Source organism: Mytilus californianus, unplaced genomic scaffold (genome assembly GCF_021869535.1).
Source record: "Mytilus californianus isolate M0D057914Y unplaced genomic scaffold, xbMytCali1.0.p SCAF_14, whole genome shotgun sequence".
NCBI classification, from domain to species: domain Eukaryota; kingdom Metazoa; phylum Mollusca; class Bivalvia; order Mytilida; family Mytilidae; genus Mytilus; species Mytilus californianus.
This window is the reverse complement of record NW_026262626.1, coordinates 37,680,296-37,698,422: the sequence shown is the minus strand read 5'-3', so window position 1 is coordinate 37,698,422 and position 18,127 is coordinate 37,680,296. Positions and strand designations below refer to the sequence as shown.

General features: G+C 31.7%; 2 long non-coding RNA genes across 2 annotated transcripts; one reads left to right on the top strand and one right to left on the bottom strand.

Moving 5' to 3' along the window:
- The first annotated feature begins 2,118 nt into the window (after nucleotides 1-2,118).
- LOC127724497 (uncharacterized) lies at nucleotides 2,119-5,492 on the top strand. The gene is made up of 2 exons (XR_007992528.1): nucleotides 2,119-2,230; nucleotides 3,610-5,492. It is a non-coding gene; the product is annotated as an uncharacterized LOC127724497 (long non-coding RNA).
- A 4,323-nt stretch (nucleotides 5,493-9,815) lies between these two features.
- LOC127724496 (uncharacterized) lies at nucleotides 9,816-17,651 on the bottom strand. Its single transcript, XR_007992527.1, has 3 exons — nucleotides 17,516-17,651; nucleotides 15,790-15,895; nucleotides 9,816-10,518 (listed from the first exon to the last, which is right to left on the bottom strand). It is a non-coding gene; the product is annotated as an uncharacterized LOC127724496 (long non-coding RNA).
- Nucleotides 17,652-18,127: the final 476 nt, after the last annotated feature.

Genomic DNA, 18,127 nt, shown 5'->3' with positions numbered 1-18,127 from the left:
CGGATGTAGATAAGAAACTTTTGCATTTAGGGTAAACGGACAGAAAGTCACAGGACAAAAAGTCACAAATAATTTGTTGACAATTGTTTGAATATATAAAAGAATGATCTTGAAATATAGTTTTTTTTATTTCATATATTCATTTTATAGTTTAGGACATTTTGTTTTCTTAACAATTATTTGATCATTATTGAAATTCATTAAATAAATTTTAAATACAAAGTTGCTTTGTATATAATAGTTCAAGAAAAATACAAAAAAAAATAACAAATAAGTGTTTTCTTATTCAAAGAAAAAAAAACCCAAAACTGAATTGTGACTTTTTGACTTGTGACATTTTGTCCTTGACTTTTTGTCTGTGGCTTTTTGTCCTGTGACTTTCTGTCCTACATTCGAATTTAGCTGCCTTGTAAATAATTGAAAATTTGTTTGAAGTTCACTATTTATAGGCACTTATGTGTGTGTGTGTGTGTGTGTGTGTGTGTATTGATATTGAATTGATTGCAGATTAGCTAAATTATCTATCGTAAAGGATCGTAATCTGGTGAACCAATGGATGGATCTGTCGTTGAGTTGTCACTTGTTAAGACGTACTTATCAAATAATTATTTCTGTGACTGCATCTTACGATCCTTTACGATAGATAATTTAGCTAATCTGCAATCAATTCCGTCTTCATGCCTATTATATCATGTACTGTATTACAAATCTAGATTCTACCGACGAGGAAAGGTAACACTAGGCCACCGAAAGCTGAATTTTAAATTCAGTGTTCAGTTTATATGGCCGAGTGGTCTAGAGCGCTGAACACAGTGCAGGCGGTGTTGTCACGATATCCAAATAGCATGAGTTCGAATCCCGGCGAGGGAAGAACAAAAACTTGCTTCCGCAAATGTGCAGATTTAACATTATTGTGCTGATATTTAAACTAATTATGAATATAATATGTGTTTTCAACCGTGTATCACCCTTACTGGTGATCCAATGGATGGATCTGTCGTAGAGTTATCACTTGTTTAGACGTATGTGTATGTGTATTATTTTGAACTAGTTTTTACTTCTGGGGTTCTCACTGAGCACCAAATGCAGAAAAGGTGCAACTTGATTTTTGATGAATATATTTGGTGTCAAACAAAGGACATGTTTTGCAAATGCAATATTCAGTTTGTTATGAAGTTTGTATATATGCACTAGTAAACGAAAAATTGTACAGAAAATTTATAATGATAATATTGGGAACATATTCCGAAAAAATCATTTGTGATGTTCTGATAACGTCTTTTGCTTTTAGGGCTCGGTAACCTTGTATGTATTAAACAAAACATACTTGATATGATTCAGAGGAAACAATGTTATCCACCAAAGACCAAATCAATGTTTGAAACAAGACATGTGTAAGGCAATGGTTGTCGTAATTGTTGTCTGTCAAACAGGCCATTTCTTTTCTCGTTTAAATTGTTTGTTGTTTTACCAGACAAAAATCAACGACAACGTTGGTTTTCTCGTTTGAGTTGTTTACAATTAATTTGTCATTGTTGGTCTTTTATAACACGTTTAACTTACGACTCGATATGTGTTTGATTCTTTGTTGAAGACGGTAGACTATAGTTAGTTGCTTACATCCGCGTCATTTGATCTCTGGTGGATAATTGTTCCATTAGCAATCATGCAAAATCTCCTTATTTTTAAATTAAGTGAACTGCACCAAACTTTACACGTTTTTTTTTTGTACATTCTGACTGAAAAGATTTGGCTTGAAAAAGTAAATTGACTGCTATATACTTTGGGAAATAACTGTTAGCTCCTAAGACCATACTTCAAACTTGAACACGGTAACTAGCATGACACACTTTGAGTTACTAGAGCTAAAAATTGAAATTTAACTCAAATAAGACAGTCAAGATTAAATCATTTGCAACCATTAAACTGAATAATAGATCTTTTAAAAGTATGCGCTTCAAATATGAAAAATCTTCCCAATATACGACGTTTGTGTTAAATGTTTAAATCTATCTCTTTATGATATATGACACATCATAAACAGATCTGATCGTGTTTAAAAATTTCTCAACCGAATAAACTATATATAGTAATTATATATATACTAGTATATGATATCATAGATAACGATTAAAATGTTCAAGGATCTGCATACATGTTTACACAAAAACGAAGGTAAACAAATAAGATAAATGTTGATGGTGATGTTGATAGTCTGTTATTTATAATAGTAAGTAATTTTAACAATCAACATTTTCAATCAAAGTCAAAATGCTACATTTTTTCCCGATAATACACGAGTGGATCAATAGATTTATTTTGAATGACTTTTGATACTGTTCAAACTAATCTCAAAAAGTTAACCAATTATAGTGTTTGGTCACTCGTTAAATATTTGTCGAATTCTTGGATTTGTTCTTTTAATTATAGAGATTTATAGCTTAAATAATTTAAAAGAAGAAACTTGCGGAACTTTTACGTTCATTCACTTCGTTTATAGATGCAACGCCATTGACAAAGCTTGACATCAACTACTAAAACAAATGATATTATGATTTCAAAATTCAGTCTGTCCAATATGCATTTTATTTACTGGAAAAAATTCAAAAAGCCAAAAGTAATAAACTCTTGAGAAATTAAAACAAAAATGGGGGTTTGCCGATTAGAGAATAATGGGTAGAAACATGGTGCAATTGTTTTTTTAGATAATAATGGGGGTGCTAAAATATAAAAGAGACTGATGAACCAGAATGTTAAAAATAGAGAAAAATGTCATAAGATTTTAAGCATATAGAACTGAAGACAACCCAGAGCAAAACCCTTTTAAACAGAACGCGTCAACTACAAAAGCATAGAATTTATTAGTTGATTCGACGAAAAATGGAAATTGGGCTGTAAAATTAAAAACTGTTCTTTTGTACTCTGCTGGGTAAAGCAGCATCAAAGAATTTTTTTATTCAAGACAACCGCACTGGCAGTGTTGGAACGAATCAGAGCTTGCCATTTTGCATTGACAAATATATTTTGTTGAAGACCATAGGTTGACCTCTAGATGTATTTATGTGTCGTCAAGTTATTGTCTCATTGACTACCCCAAATATACTAAATCGCAATTTATAAGGGTTCCAAATGGAGGGGAAGAAGTCATATTTCGGAAGTTTTATGAAAACCATCACGGGATGGTTGACCGTTTTGGAATATCTGTTCCACAGCTGACAACGGATATGTTTCAATTGTACTAACCACAATGCCGTCCTCTTTTCCGCGATTGTCACATCACAGATTGGGACTTATCATAAGATTTGAACTTGCATGAGCAACACGACAGGTGCCACATGTGGAAAAGAAACTGATTTCCCTTCCGGAGCACATGTTTTTGTTGGGTTCGGGCTGCATACTTAGTGTTTGGTTTTTTATGTAGTGTTTTTGGACTTTTTTGTCTATTCGTCATTTCTCGTTTAATGCCTTGACTTGTGAGTTTTGAATGTCCCCTTGCATGGTATATTTCGCCTTTTTTAAGGTATGATTATATTTTTGCATCTGATGCTAATTTGTATTAGAAATATACCTATACATATAATAGAATGAGAAACTCATTTATATTTTTAGTATCATCAAAAGTATCACTGATTCAAATTATACAAGACAGGACGCGAAGAAATAGTGCAAAAATGGCAAGCTTACCAGAGGAGTTCTCAATTAAACTAGACATAAGAAGTACAGAAAATCTCGATAAACGATTACTTTTCCTGATGGATAAAGCAGCAAAAAAAGTAAAAGAAATAAAGCCTGTCCTTGATTATGTTCACCAGAAAGTTGTAGATTACAGAACGCAAAGACCTTATGATACAGTAACAGTGGTTGGTAGTGTAGGTAACGAGCTTTACTTCCCTGAGGTCATGCCGGACGATTCTTATCTGGTTGAAGTTGATGTCTTGTATCACCGAGAACTTCCAGATGTGTATCTTCCCGTTCATTCTCCGCCTGATGAGACTCAGCGTAAAACGCCACCTTAAGTTACCGTGAAGCTTGATTATTTCCTGGATGACGAACACAAAGTAGTCTCGACACTTCCAATAGGTGCTTGCCTAATTGAGGTAACCAGTAATATTTATGAAGTAGACGAAAGTCAGAGGTGGACATTTTCCAAAGAATATAATGGTAAAACTTACTTGAGATCTTCAGGATTCATATGCTTAATTCCACGGCAAGAAGATCCTAGTATTTTAGGCGAGGTTGAAATTGAACCGTTAGATAAAGTAAAAACGGTGCTATTGTATAGAACATGTCGAACTAACATGAACACTATGAAAGTAGATGGGAAAGAAATTAAATTTAAAATTTTAGTTGATAAAGTGTTTGCTCTTAAAGGAACTTGGCCACATAAGTTGTCAGATTTCCAGTTCCGCGAGAAAAAATGGCCGCAAAAAAAGGTAGTCGACAGTATTGTTCAAGATGGCTGCTTGTTGACACACTTAACATCATATGTGGCTTATCCGTTGCAATGGAAAACGACATTTGCTCTAGCTGAACAACAACTAACAACGAGGTTTTCTTTTCATCAGAAATTTCTGTTCATTTTGCTCAAACTAGTGAAGAAAAAATATCTGGATATGGGGGTGATGGAAAACGGAGAATCACGTGTCGGTCTTACATCTTATCACCTTAAGACAATTTATCTATGGGTATGTGAAACCCGGGACCCTCAGCAATTTATTGACTATCCTGGAATAGGCTTTCTGTCCTTTCTGAAGAACTTAAAGCAATGCATTGCATCCACGGTCTGTCCGCACTTTTTCATGCCTACCCTAAATGTCCTGGAAGGACTCGGGCACTACAAGAAACCACTTACAGAAAATGACGAAAAATGGACAAAAGAGCATAACATTCAAACAATTTTAATCAACCGAATTGATGAAATAATAACGGATCCGGGGCAGTTTTTGACCGACGATCTTCTCGATGTCATAGATGAAAAACATATACATGAATTACAGAAGACAATTGGAGAAGCAGAATAAGATCTTTTATCTGTAAAAAAACTGCAGAAATAAAAACCATGTTGTTACTTATGTATTTATTTTCTTACTATGTTTATTTTGCAACACGAATATGGGTAAATCAAAGTGATCGAAATTACTGGTGGAAATATTTGAAAACTTGTGTATGCATAGTTTCGATCATTTCTAACATTCCATTAATGAATGGTTATGGGGAAAAACTAGATATTTCACCATTGCATATAATTGCATTATAGCCAGTTATTTAGAAAGAGAAGATATTTTTCAGTTATTATATTCAACTGAGGTAAATATTCCATGAAGGTTTGACAAAGTTATTGAAATTTCACTGTAATGTTAACTGTAAAGCAATCAAGTCCACTTATCAGTAAAATACTGAAAAATGAAAATAAATATTTTAAAATGTTTGCTCGGATACTGTTTACTGGTTATAATGATGATTCTGTATCAATTTTATTAAATATCAAAACAGTTATTGCTGTTAAAAAAAACTATAACGACAAACTGAGGGTCTGGATTGAGGGGGTCCTTCTTTCTTTATTCTATATTCTTTTATACAATTTCTCTAATCTTTATTTATTTTGCCCATTATTCTCTATTCTTTATATTTTAGCACCTCATTATACTCTATTCGTTTTTTTGACTATTTTTCTCTATTCAAAATATTTTTTGCCCTTAATTCTGCACTTTTTGCCCATTATTCTATAAACCCAATACAGACCTTATGTCTCGCTTTCGCGACATAAAGTCGAAAGCTTGACAAAAAGTGGGCATACAATCAACGGTATCTTATTTTCGATGCTAGACTGAAGTTCTGGAGGGTAACATTAGCAAAGTAGTCCATGCATCATTGTGTACTTACTGGCTTTATTTTACTTTGATATTGATATTGGAGAAATTTTTTTTTTTTTTTTTAAATGTTAAATTCTAAGGTTATACTCCGGGTGCACTGTGCGAATGTGTTGTGTTCCTTAGCTTGCGACGATGCATTATGTTATTTTCGGTTTATTGTTTTACTTATATATATAACTCTCAGATTTCCAAGAGTAGCATTGATGAAAAATAAGTTACTGAAATGCGCATATCAGTGCATTAAATTAATGTCGGTCTCCTATAATTTTCGCTAGAAATGTATATCTATCAGTATTCCTCTTGATGGATTTAATTTAAAAAATATTTATAGCTAACGAAAGTTATGTTAAACCTGTGTGATGTAGAGGTGGGACGATTGACCATAAGTAAACGGGATAGCATGACATGACAAAATGAGATTCAGATTTTCTGATTTCCTTTAAATAATATATTCACCATTATGGTGGTACAAATTACAAATGTTCATAGAATTTACAACAAAGATCTAGGTAGATTGCAAAGTCGTACTACGAATTTTTAAAACATATTTTCCATAATATTGGTCATGAACTTGAACTCAAGTATTCTGTTAGAACCTTCACTTTCATTTAAATTTTATAACAATACGTTCGTACCGCTGCTGATGGACTACTTGTTCCTAGGAGTATTGTCGGCTCAGTAATCATGCAGTGCTATAGCAACGTTACTGGCATGATTTGTAACATATTTTTCCTAAATTCTCCCGTTGATAGATTTTTATATTATAAAGAAACTAAGGTTTCAACTCTCTCAGGCAAAGTTGACCTTATGTAGAACATAGAATTGGTTATTCCTTTGTGTCTCATTTTGGTCATATAGCTCATCACGCATTCAAGTACATCATTGTCTGGCTTTTGGCGTTCATGATGACAGTAAATCCAGAAAAGCAAAACAGTTAAGTTAAATAGTATTTCCATTTTAAAGTCCTGCTTTACATTTTTCACAGTCAACAGTTCAACTATTAAGTGACTTCGAAGCAGTGGTAATATTCAGTAATATGGTTAAATGAATTATTTTCGAAATAGGAAATATTTATATGTTTCGGACCTTAGTAAAAAGTTGAATGAAACTCATCTCCACTAACACCCATGATGCAGGTTAAACACATATTTCTTTACCTTTCTACATTAATGGAATGTCAACGTTTAATAATACATTATTCAATTATGGAGTATTCAAGTCCAGTACTTCCTATTAGAAATAAACTTTCATAGATAAAATTTTGCAACACGATATTGATCAAATATACATTACTAGAATTTTCTTTTTTTTCATGTAGTTCCTTTTTTGCGTGGTCAAATTCTATTGTTTTGCTAAACTTATTTCAAAACCAATATCAACTTAAGAATTTAATGCTTCTTTTTGTAAATTAATTGGGATGTAAAAGCGTTGACCGAAGAACATTTTGTATGCTTCATTATAAAAATGTGCACACGGTTTTACAACCCTATAAAATTACTAAAAGAAGCATTCAATATTTATAATTACATTTTTTTGCTAGAATCACGAAAACACAATTTCTATTAAATTTTTCTTTTCTTTTTCTGTGCACTTTATTGTGGCAATTCGTGTCATCATGAATGTTGGATTTCATTTTGAAATGAAGGTTAATTTCAGAATGACGCGAGATTGCTGTTTGCCAATCAAAATAAGGTATTATAATGAAACATACATGTATTGTAATTATATGGTTATAACAAAAACCATTGATAGATAAATGAATTCGTAACAACGATAAATCTAAGCTACAGAAGTCTACCGATGTTCAAACCTCATAAATCGATTAAGAAGATAGAAATCAAGATAACAAACAAAAACAGAAGGAATCGCATAAACTAATAAACATAAAACAGGATCGGGACCAGGTGCGTTAACCCAATTAACCGAGTCTCACAGGATAAAATCAGTTCTCTGTAGCATAATCTTATTATAAAATTTGCTGCCGATAAAGTTTTGATCAGTCATATCAATATTCTGAATAAAAATTATGTCATTGTATACCAGTGCACATGTAAAACTTCATAATAAACGATTGCATTTGAAGTACATGTTGTTTGTTTTAGACTTAAAATATTTAACACCGTCTGGTTCAACTTGTCAATTTTCTGATTTGTCAAAATTCAAGGGTTGAACTTAGTAGATATATTATTCATTATAGAATACCATATAACATTCGAGATTGTATGCAATGCGCATTTTATTTAAAATGGATGAAAACGTCAACACAGAATATATTCATATTAATGACCCCATTAATTTGATCAACTTACAAAAAATAAAATAGCATTGTACGGTGATAATTTTTTGACCTGATTGCATCTTTATATCACATGATTCAATAAGTACAATAGAAAGTAACATTACCATTTTATTCGTAAAATATCTATCAAATACATTTGTACTTGTTGCTTCTTAACTAAAACCTATTACTGTTAATTCAGATGAAACAGAATTCGGATTATAGATTAATACAAGCAACATATAACAGGATAACAGCTTAATGAAATTAACTCTTTATCCTGTTCATTATTTTCACAAAATGTTGACTGAATTCAGTCACACAGCATTTGATAGAAGCTACAAGAAATTGTATTAAATTAGTGTTTTCCAAGACTTAAATTACACCAAGTGTGATTACATAGTATACACATCTATAATACAGATGACTGAATTCAGTCAATACAAATTCAGGAAATATTTGTTGAAAAGACCAATTCTGCAGCAGTAAAAAAAATATTATGACTGATTCAGTCACAAAATTAGGTTTACACATTTATATTCACTAGAGCATCAACTCATAGCAATGTGTATTGCTGTTTAGTTCAGTCAGAAGGGGAATAATTTAGGGATGTCACTCTAGTAACCACTTATAAAAAGACACTGGAAATTATTTCCATGACGATTATCCCTCCCCCAATCACTGTCTATTGATTTCGAAAATGCATAGTTAGTTTACAGGTTTATGTTTGTGATTCGGTCAGTTTAAGTCTGAACATTAACGGTTATTACATTAGATGTGCAGTTGTACTAGATTTTGCACATCTCATCTCCATAATGATTATTTTCCCTCCCCAAGTCATGATTCATTGACTTTGAAACTTTTACATAGGGTCAATTTCTATACTTTAATATATCAGTATACTGATGAAAAATGGGTAAGTAGTCATTTAAGTATTGTAATTTAAATTTCAACATTTGCATAATATATATCTATCTAAATTGCACACAGGTGATTCATATCTCTGTATATATTGATTGGTTACTAATACTTGCCATCAAAATTAAGTGAATTTTTGAAAGGTGTTGTTTTAAAATGATACTGTACTAAATAAATGCTTATTCTTATGTTGTGCTGTTACACCACTGTCCCAGGCTAGGAGAGGGTTGAGCGATCACAAACATGTTTCACCCTGCCACCTCCGTTATGTGACTGTCCCAAGTCAGGAGCCTGTTGTTCAGTGGTTGTTGTTGGTTCATGTCTGTCATATTGTTTTTCGTAAATTGTAATAAATTAGGCCGTTATTGTTCTCAATTGAATTGGTGTTGAATTTCGGGGTCTTTTATAGATGACTATACAGTATGGCTTTTTCTCATGTCGTTGGAGGTCGTATGCCTACGGTTACATCATTTGAACTTTCGTGGAAAGCTGTCTCAATGGTAATCAAATCAAATAGTTCCAAACTTTCCAAATTTATTTTTTTAATTACTTATAATTTTATGAAAATGAATAAAAGCAACCTTTGGGATGAACTTCACCTTAACATATTAATTTTTAATTAAAAGGGTTTTGCATTGTTTAAGAAAAAAAAATCAAGCACAATTAATTGTTAAGTTTCATTGGTAAGAACACAATTTGCAATTTCACCAAAAAACAAAAAACACAAAATACAATGAAAGCCAGAATATACCATATGAAAAGTGACAATGTTTTAAATGTAGTGTGTAACAACTAGAAGCATCAAGAAGTCTGACTTTCTCACTTAGAAAGGTTAAAAAAAAATTGATAAAAACATTGCGAAAAAATGAAAATAAAATGAAGTGAAATCAATTTCGACATTTTTATTTTAATGTCTGGATAATATTATTTATTCAATGTAAATCCAGTAAAAACAATTGTTGTCACTTCATAAATTTAAAAAAACTTGATTTTTTTTTTCAAGCGAAAAGCGGTTAAAAACTGGATCACACTTGAGACTTACATGTTCATCTTTTAATAATGTTTTGTAGATCATCACAGTATTTAAAGTTTAAAAAAAACTGTTTCACAAAAATAGAGATTGTCTAAATGCAACATTGTGATAATATGTATCATTTTGAAATTTCTTCTTTCAACTATCCCATATTAATTTCAATTGTGCTGGCATTTTGTAAAGATTAACATTATCCCACTTAAAAGAGACAAGAATGTGTTCAGTTGTTGTTTGTTCAAGATTTTGGAATCAATGTACCAGTCTGCTACTCCTGCCCAAAATATCCATTAAACCAATCGAATGTGTTATTGTCACTTTTTTTACTTCTATCCATGGTAAATTCTCCAGACTGTCTGGTCTGATCAATATCCATTGTTCTGCTTGAAGATACTGTGGGTACTCATAGAAAGTAAAATCTAAAAAAGAAAACAAATTATTCTAATGATCTATTTCCGAAAAAAAAAGATGATTTAGATAGTGAGGATGATACCATTTTTGTAAATGCATTTCTATTCAGAGTAACGGTACATGTTGCTTCATTTTTTTTAATTGCGTTACTTGTAAAAACACCTAATTTCATAAAAGCATATATTTTTTTTAATTTTAAAAATTTAGTTTAATTACATCAAATACCAGAAACAGTTAATGATTTTAATTATTGCTATATGTTCAACAGTTAGCCGGATTTGTTGAATAGCATCAGACAAAGGACATGGTACAAGATAAGGGACTTATATTTTGGCAGAATATTTTACTTAAATTCTTAATTTTCCTTTTAAATTGAGGAAATGCAAAATTAAAAACTACTATTTTTCGGTCAGTGTCATCACAATCCATCAAAGTTATACACTCTTTTACAATTTTACAAAGGTATTGGCAGCATGAATGGACAACCAATGTTTTGTAATAGTGTGAATTTGAACCATATATATAATTTGATAAGTTTTTATTACTCTTAGTATGTGACCAATATTATTCAGATAAAAAGGCCTATAAATGCATAAATACAAGCAATCTGGCTACAATGCATGTATTAAATATTCATTTTTTTAAACTAAAATTTCGAGAAAAAAAATATGTAGTCTTTTCAAATTTGCCTTTTTAAGATGTGAATATAAGTCTTGGATTGAATATTGAAAAATTTGACATAAGGACCAAATATAGGACTTCTTGATCCTACTTCTTTCAAGAGGTCACATGTACCATTTCAAAAGACGTTTATTTATAAAGAATATTGACCTAATACATGTAATATTCATACTTGATATCTTAAACATATTGCTGGTATAAACCTTTGATATAAATTTCATAAAATTCTGGCAAGAATTGAACAAATGAGAGCGCTAACAATGCAATTTTCTATATGATTAATATTTCCAAGGGCAATTGATTGGCACTGATTTTCGAACTCGTCCAAAACATTGCTAATATTTACCTATAGTATAAATTTTCAAAACTCTGGCAAGAATTGTTCACATTAGAGCATTCATTTGGCAATTTTCACCATAATTAATATTTCTAAGGGGCGTAACTCTTCAAAAATAAATGAAAGACACGGCTTTTTAAATTCGTTCAAGAAATTGCTAATTTAAAACTATGACATAAGTCTCATAAAAATCTGGCAAGAATTGTACACGTGACAGCGCTTAGTAGATGGGACGGAAGGACGGACGCCAATATTTCTATGTCCCCCGCAACGCGTTGCACCGGGGAAAAATATAGTCAATGTAAGTGGTATATTAATAGTTGGATCACAATAAATTTCTAACTGTACTACTTGAAATGATTTACCACAAACTGGTATATCGATAAGGATCGCTTTACCAGAAGCTCTGGAAAGGTATTTTTAAATCTAATTTAAATGCTGGAAACCCTTGATACATATTTGGTGATAATTAAAGTTTAGAAAAACTCAGTTTTTAAGAAGTCTAGGTCCGATGTTAGAATAGGTAACAGAAGAAACTAAACAAAAGGACAATGATACAGCAATTAACAAAGGACTACTAGCAGTTACTGACATGCCTGTTCCAGACCTCAATTATATGAAAATCAAGATTAGGAATTTAGTATCATACCATCATAAAATATACAAGAAGAACATAACATGCATTTCTTTACTTTTTGTGTGTCTATGATTGTTTAATAAAATGCTTCGCTGGGCGCAGCTTGATACGACCGCAGAGGTCGAACCCTGAACAGTTGGGGCAAGTATGGACACAACATTCAAGCTTGATACAGCTCTGAATTTGGATTGTGATTAAATATTTGACACAGCATAGGTTTCTGACACAGAAAGAATGTGGTCTAAGAACTTAAATTTTTTTAATTTACCTATTGTGGTCCAATGTCCAAAATCAAAATACATGGTTAGATATATCAAAGAACCCCATATATTCGATTTTTGTTGAAATCAAACAAAGTTTAATTTTGGACCCCAACTTGGACAAACTTGAAAACTGGTCCCATAATCAAAATCTAAACACATGTTTAGATTCAGCATATCAAAGTACCCCAAGAATTCAATTTTTGTTAAAATCAAACTAAGTTTAATTTTGGATCCTTTGGACCTTAATGTAGACCAATTTAAAAAACGGGACCCAAAATTAAAAATCTAAAAACACGGTTAGATTTGGCATATCAAAGAACCCCAATAATTCAATTTTTGATGAAATCAAACAAAGTTTAATTTTGGACCCTTTTGACCTCAATATGAACCAATTTGATAGCGGGCCCACAAATAAAAAATCTAAATACATGGTAAGATTCAGCATATCAAAGAACCCCATATATTCAATTTTTGTTGAAATCAAACAAAGTTTAATTTTGGACCCCAATTTGGACCAACTTGAAAACTGGGCCAAAAATCAAAAATCTAAATACATGTTTAGATTCAGCATATCAAAGAACCCCATATATTCAATTTTTGTTGAAATCATACAAAGTTTAATTTTGGACCCCAACTTGGACCAACTTGAAAACTGGGCCCATAATCAAAAATCTAAACACATGTTTAGATTCAGCATATCAAAGAACCCCAATAAATCAATTTTTGATGAAATCAAACAAAGTTTAATTTTGGACCCTTTTGACCTCAATATGAACCAATTTGATAGCCGGCCCACAAATAAAAAATCTAAATACATGGTAAGATTCAGCATATCAAAGAACCCCATATATTCAATTTTTGTTGAAATCAAACAAAGTTTAATTTTGGACCCCGATTTGGACCAACTTGAAAACTGGGCCCATAATCAAAAATCTAAACACATGTTTAGATTCAGCATATCAAAGAACCCTAAAAATTCAATTTTTGTTAAAATCAAACTAAGTTTAATTTTGGACCCTTTGGACCTTTATGTAGACCAATTTGAAAACGGAACCAAAAATTAAGAATCTAAATACACGGTTAGATTCGGCATATCAAAGAACCCCAATAATTCAATTTTTGATGAAATCAAACAAAGTTAAATTTTGGACCCTTTGGACCTCAATGTGGACCAATTTAAAAACAGGGGCCCAAAATCCAAAAACTTAATACACGGTTAGATTCAGCATATTAAAGAACCCCAAAAATTCAAGAATAAAACCCCATTGAAATTGATCAAGAAATAAGCAATTTATACGAAGTATATTCTTTTGCACAATACTGTGCAATTGAATATTTCTTGCTATAGCGCAATACTGTACAATTGACAATTTCTTGCTATTGCGCAATATTGTGCTATTGGATATTTCTTGCTATTGCGCAATACTGTGCAATTGAAGATTTCTTGCTATTGCGCAATACTGTGCAATTGAAGATTTCTTGCTATTGTGCAATACTGTGCAATTGAAAATTTCTTGCTATTGCACAATACTTATTGTATAATAATTTACACATCCTGTTTGGTGTGTATCTCCTACCATATCATTCTTATTTGCTTTAAAATATAAATCAGAAATAACCAACTTAAAATGGAAAATTTTAAAAGAAAAAAAAAAGGAAAAAAAGAAAAAAAAAGAAACCCCCCCCCCCCCAAATTTTTGGAACCCCCTTATGATTCATCACCCCCAAACTCAATCCCAGCCTTCCCTTTGTGGTATGGTATCTTGCAGTACAATTTCAGAGAGATCCATACACTTGAACACAAGTTATTGTCTGGAAACTAGAAAAATGCTTATTTTTGGCCCCTTTTTGGCCCCCAATTCCTAAACGTTTCGGGCAATTACCCTCAAACTCAATTCCAGCAATCCCTTTGTGATATGGAACCTTGTAGTACAATTTAAGAAATATCCAAACACTTACACACAAGTTATTGTCATGAAACTAGAAAAATGCTTGTTTTTTGCCCCTTTTTTGGCCCCTAATTCCTAAAATTTTGAGGCAATTACCCCCAAAATCAATTACAGCCTTCCCTATGTGATATGGAACCTTGTGGTACAATGTCAGAGAGATCCATACACTTACACACAAGTTGTGTCTGGAAGTTACAAAAATGCTTATTTTTGACCCCTTTTTGGCCCCTAATTCCTTAACTGTTGGTACCATAACCCCCAAAATCAATCCCAACCTTCCTTTCGTGGTATTGAACCTTATGGTAAAATTTCATGGAGATCCATTCACTTAAACTAAAGTTAGAGTGCGAAAACCAATGTGTCTTCGGACGACGCCGGACGACGCCAGACGACGACGACGACGACGACGCCAACGTCATACCAATATACGACCAAAAATTTTTTAATTTTTCGCGGTCGTATAAAAAATAAGGAGATGTGGTATGATTGCAAATATGACAACTATTTACCAAAGTTCAAATGAAGTGGATGTAGGCAATTATAGGTAACTGTACGGCCTTCAACAATGAGAAAAACCCATACTGTATGGCTATATAGTACCGTAATAGTCGGCTATTAAAGGACCGACATGAAAATATAAAGCAATTCAATTGACATAACTAAAGCCCTAATTTATAACAAAACAATTTACGAAAAACAAATATGACAGCTGTGAACCAACGACAACTACTGAACTACAGGCTAGATTTTTTTTCAAAATAGGTATATAAAAACTAGAAATCTATTAAAAAGAATATGAAAGTTCTTCACACACACATAAAGATTCTAACATCAACCTCAGTTGGTATCTGTTGGATACTTGCCTTACATATCTATATTCAAACTGTATCTTCTGGGGTTGTTTTTAATAGTAAGTTTAAACAGTCAGGGTAATTTTTGCAATAATCACTTATAAATAGCAAAAATATCAACTTAATTGGGGTGTGAAGCCTTGATAAAAAAATTATTTTGTATTTTGTATTTTGTAGTTTTACTAAAATTTTAAACATACAGGTTTATATTATATCTTATTATGAGTAAAATTGAAAAAAAGAAACCTCTTTAAAATGATTCTTTGAAATAAAATAGAATTATGATATATTTATACAAGTGATTTTCGTGTCATTATCCCAGATTCAGTACAAGGTCATCACCTGACATGACCGGTCATCCTTTAAACACAGATGTTGGTTCTGATAATTTTAGCAAACGTGATTAGTCCCTGGATCATTAGTATATATCTAAAGTTACATAACATTCAAATGTTACTGAACCACTGATTTAAGATATCACTCATTTAAGTAATTCCCCTGACTGTTAACGGTAATAAATTGATGTTATAAAAAGGAAATTTGACAAATTTATAACCTCACCTTTTTCTTTTATTTTCTTTATTTGAGGAGCACTGTTGATAATTCGAATACACTGCACCCAGGCCACTATTAGAACTTTGAGTTTTTCTTTTCTTTGGTGATTCATCTGTTTTAATACAAATTATACACAGTTTTATACAGTGCTTAAAAATTAGTTAGAACAGTGCATACAAAAAATAAGGGTATATATAGGTCATTATCAGAGTGAATGAGAGTACCTATGGTGCATTTTCAATAAGTTTTCCAAAAACGAGTTGACCCTGGGAGATAACGTACAACCACGTATAAAAATATGAAAAGCAAAATATCTTAAAATTGAAAAGTGTCAAGTCTAAATTTACTTTTAAGTTGTTTTGAAGTACATGTATACATAACCAATAAGGATAGGCAGTGGAAATAAAGAAACTTTTCAGTATTAATTTACCCACAATAATGCTTATTATATCTGTACACTTATCATATTGACCACTTCTGATTTAAGCACTAGAGGGATATAAGTTTGCACAAAACTGGCACACAAGTGGCAGTAAGCTTTAACAATTAAACTAAATAAAAGTTATGGCTACTGGATCAAGGCAAATAAATAACCTAACAAATAATTTCTTCATATAAATGTTGCCCAATGTCCTTTATAACATCCAGTAGCCATAACTTTCATTTAGTTTAAATTAGATAATGGTTTACTTTTACAAATTGTGACTTGGATGGAGAGTTGTCTCATTGGCACTCATACCAAATCTTCTTATATCTATTGACTGAGGTCTTAAAACTTTGCAAATAGCATTCTCCGCAGACATATGCACTTATATAAAACATTCCAAACTGTTTTAATAACGGTCAGAAAGTAATTAAATTTGGCACTTATGCTACTAAGATATCATGCTAAGTAAATGTAAAGTTTCATAAGAAATACCAACATTTTGGTGTCTAATAGGCTTCAGACCACAATTAATTCCCCTTGTTCGTGGAATATAGTTCCCAAGTATTAAATTGGGTGTTTCTTGCGAACTATTCTGACTACTGATTTGTTTGAGATGTTTACTATTCAAGTGGTCCTATCAGTTTCATATTACTATCCCTAAGAACTAAGTTAGTCATTATTCATGTTGATGGTCAATATAGCCAAGGATATATAACTAAAATCCTAATATACATCCTTGATAAAATTAATCATGCCAATGGAATAAAGTTAAAATAAATTTCCCCATCAAAAAGTGAGTATCGAGTTATTACTCACTTTTTTTTACTCGATACTCACTTTTTTACTCGATACTCACTTTTGACAACTCGATACTCACTTTTTTAACTCGACACTTGGTCTCTACTAAAAGTAAATCTCGTCAATAGAACTATGAAAATTTCAATCGAATAATATTTGCCAGTATTGACAACTTGATGAGTATTATGATATGTGTGTAACTTAGAATTCTGCAACATCTCAAAATCCGAAGTGATCACATAGATCCAGCAAGGCTGAATAAAGAAATATTAAATAAAAATGGGAATGTTTGGCTACTCAAGACAAAACAATCCCGAATTAACTGTATACCTCCATTTCTTATTCATTAACATATACCATAACATAAAAATATGACAAACATTTTTGTATTCTAAATGAACTTGGGCAAACCTCGGTTTTTCATATTCATATTCAGAAATCATATTTTAAATATCAATGAATTTTTTTTCTCTTCATATTTTCTATGGATTAAAAAGTATATCTTACCAGAACTCTCCGGCATAAGTAAGCATCGGACTCTTCTTCATTGAAAACGAAATTCCATTCAGCTTATTTTCATTTCTAGGGGACTCCATCTTTCTCTTTCTTTGACCAAAGTACGCAACAGAATGACCTCGTTTACTGGTTGTGATAACAAAACACGTGCCTATATGGATATGACATAATCCCCCACTGGCCACAGCATAATTCTCGATTATTAGTGTATCGCGGAAGTTTTACAACTTTAAAGACGTAAGAATAACCATAGAAGTATTCAATATAATACTTCTATGTTATTACTGTGTCTTGGGTCAATCAGAAGGATATAACACACACTGTTTCATTAAGATTAGCATCCCCATGATAGTACTTATAATCAGATGATAAGAAACATGTTTATTGCCCACTGGATATAACCCTCTTGGTTCTATCATTATTGTCATATGGTGGTCATTATTCTCGAAATATTATATTTGTTGAAAGTATATTATATTTAAATCAAATGCTACCGTAAATTCATATTATTAAATAACTTCTTTTCACTGTTAAACTGCAAAGTTTTATGCAGCGTAATATTCTCAACTTTTTTTGGGAGAGATTTAATTTCATCTTCAGACT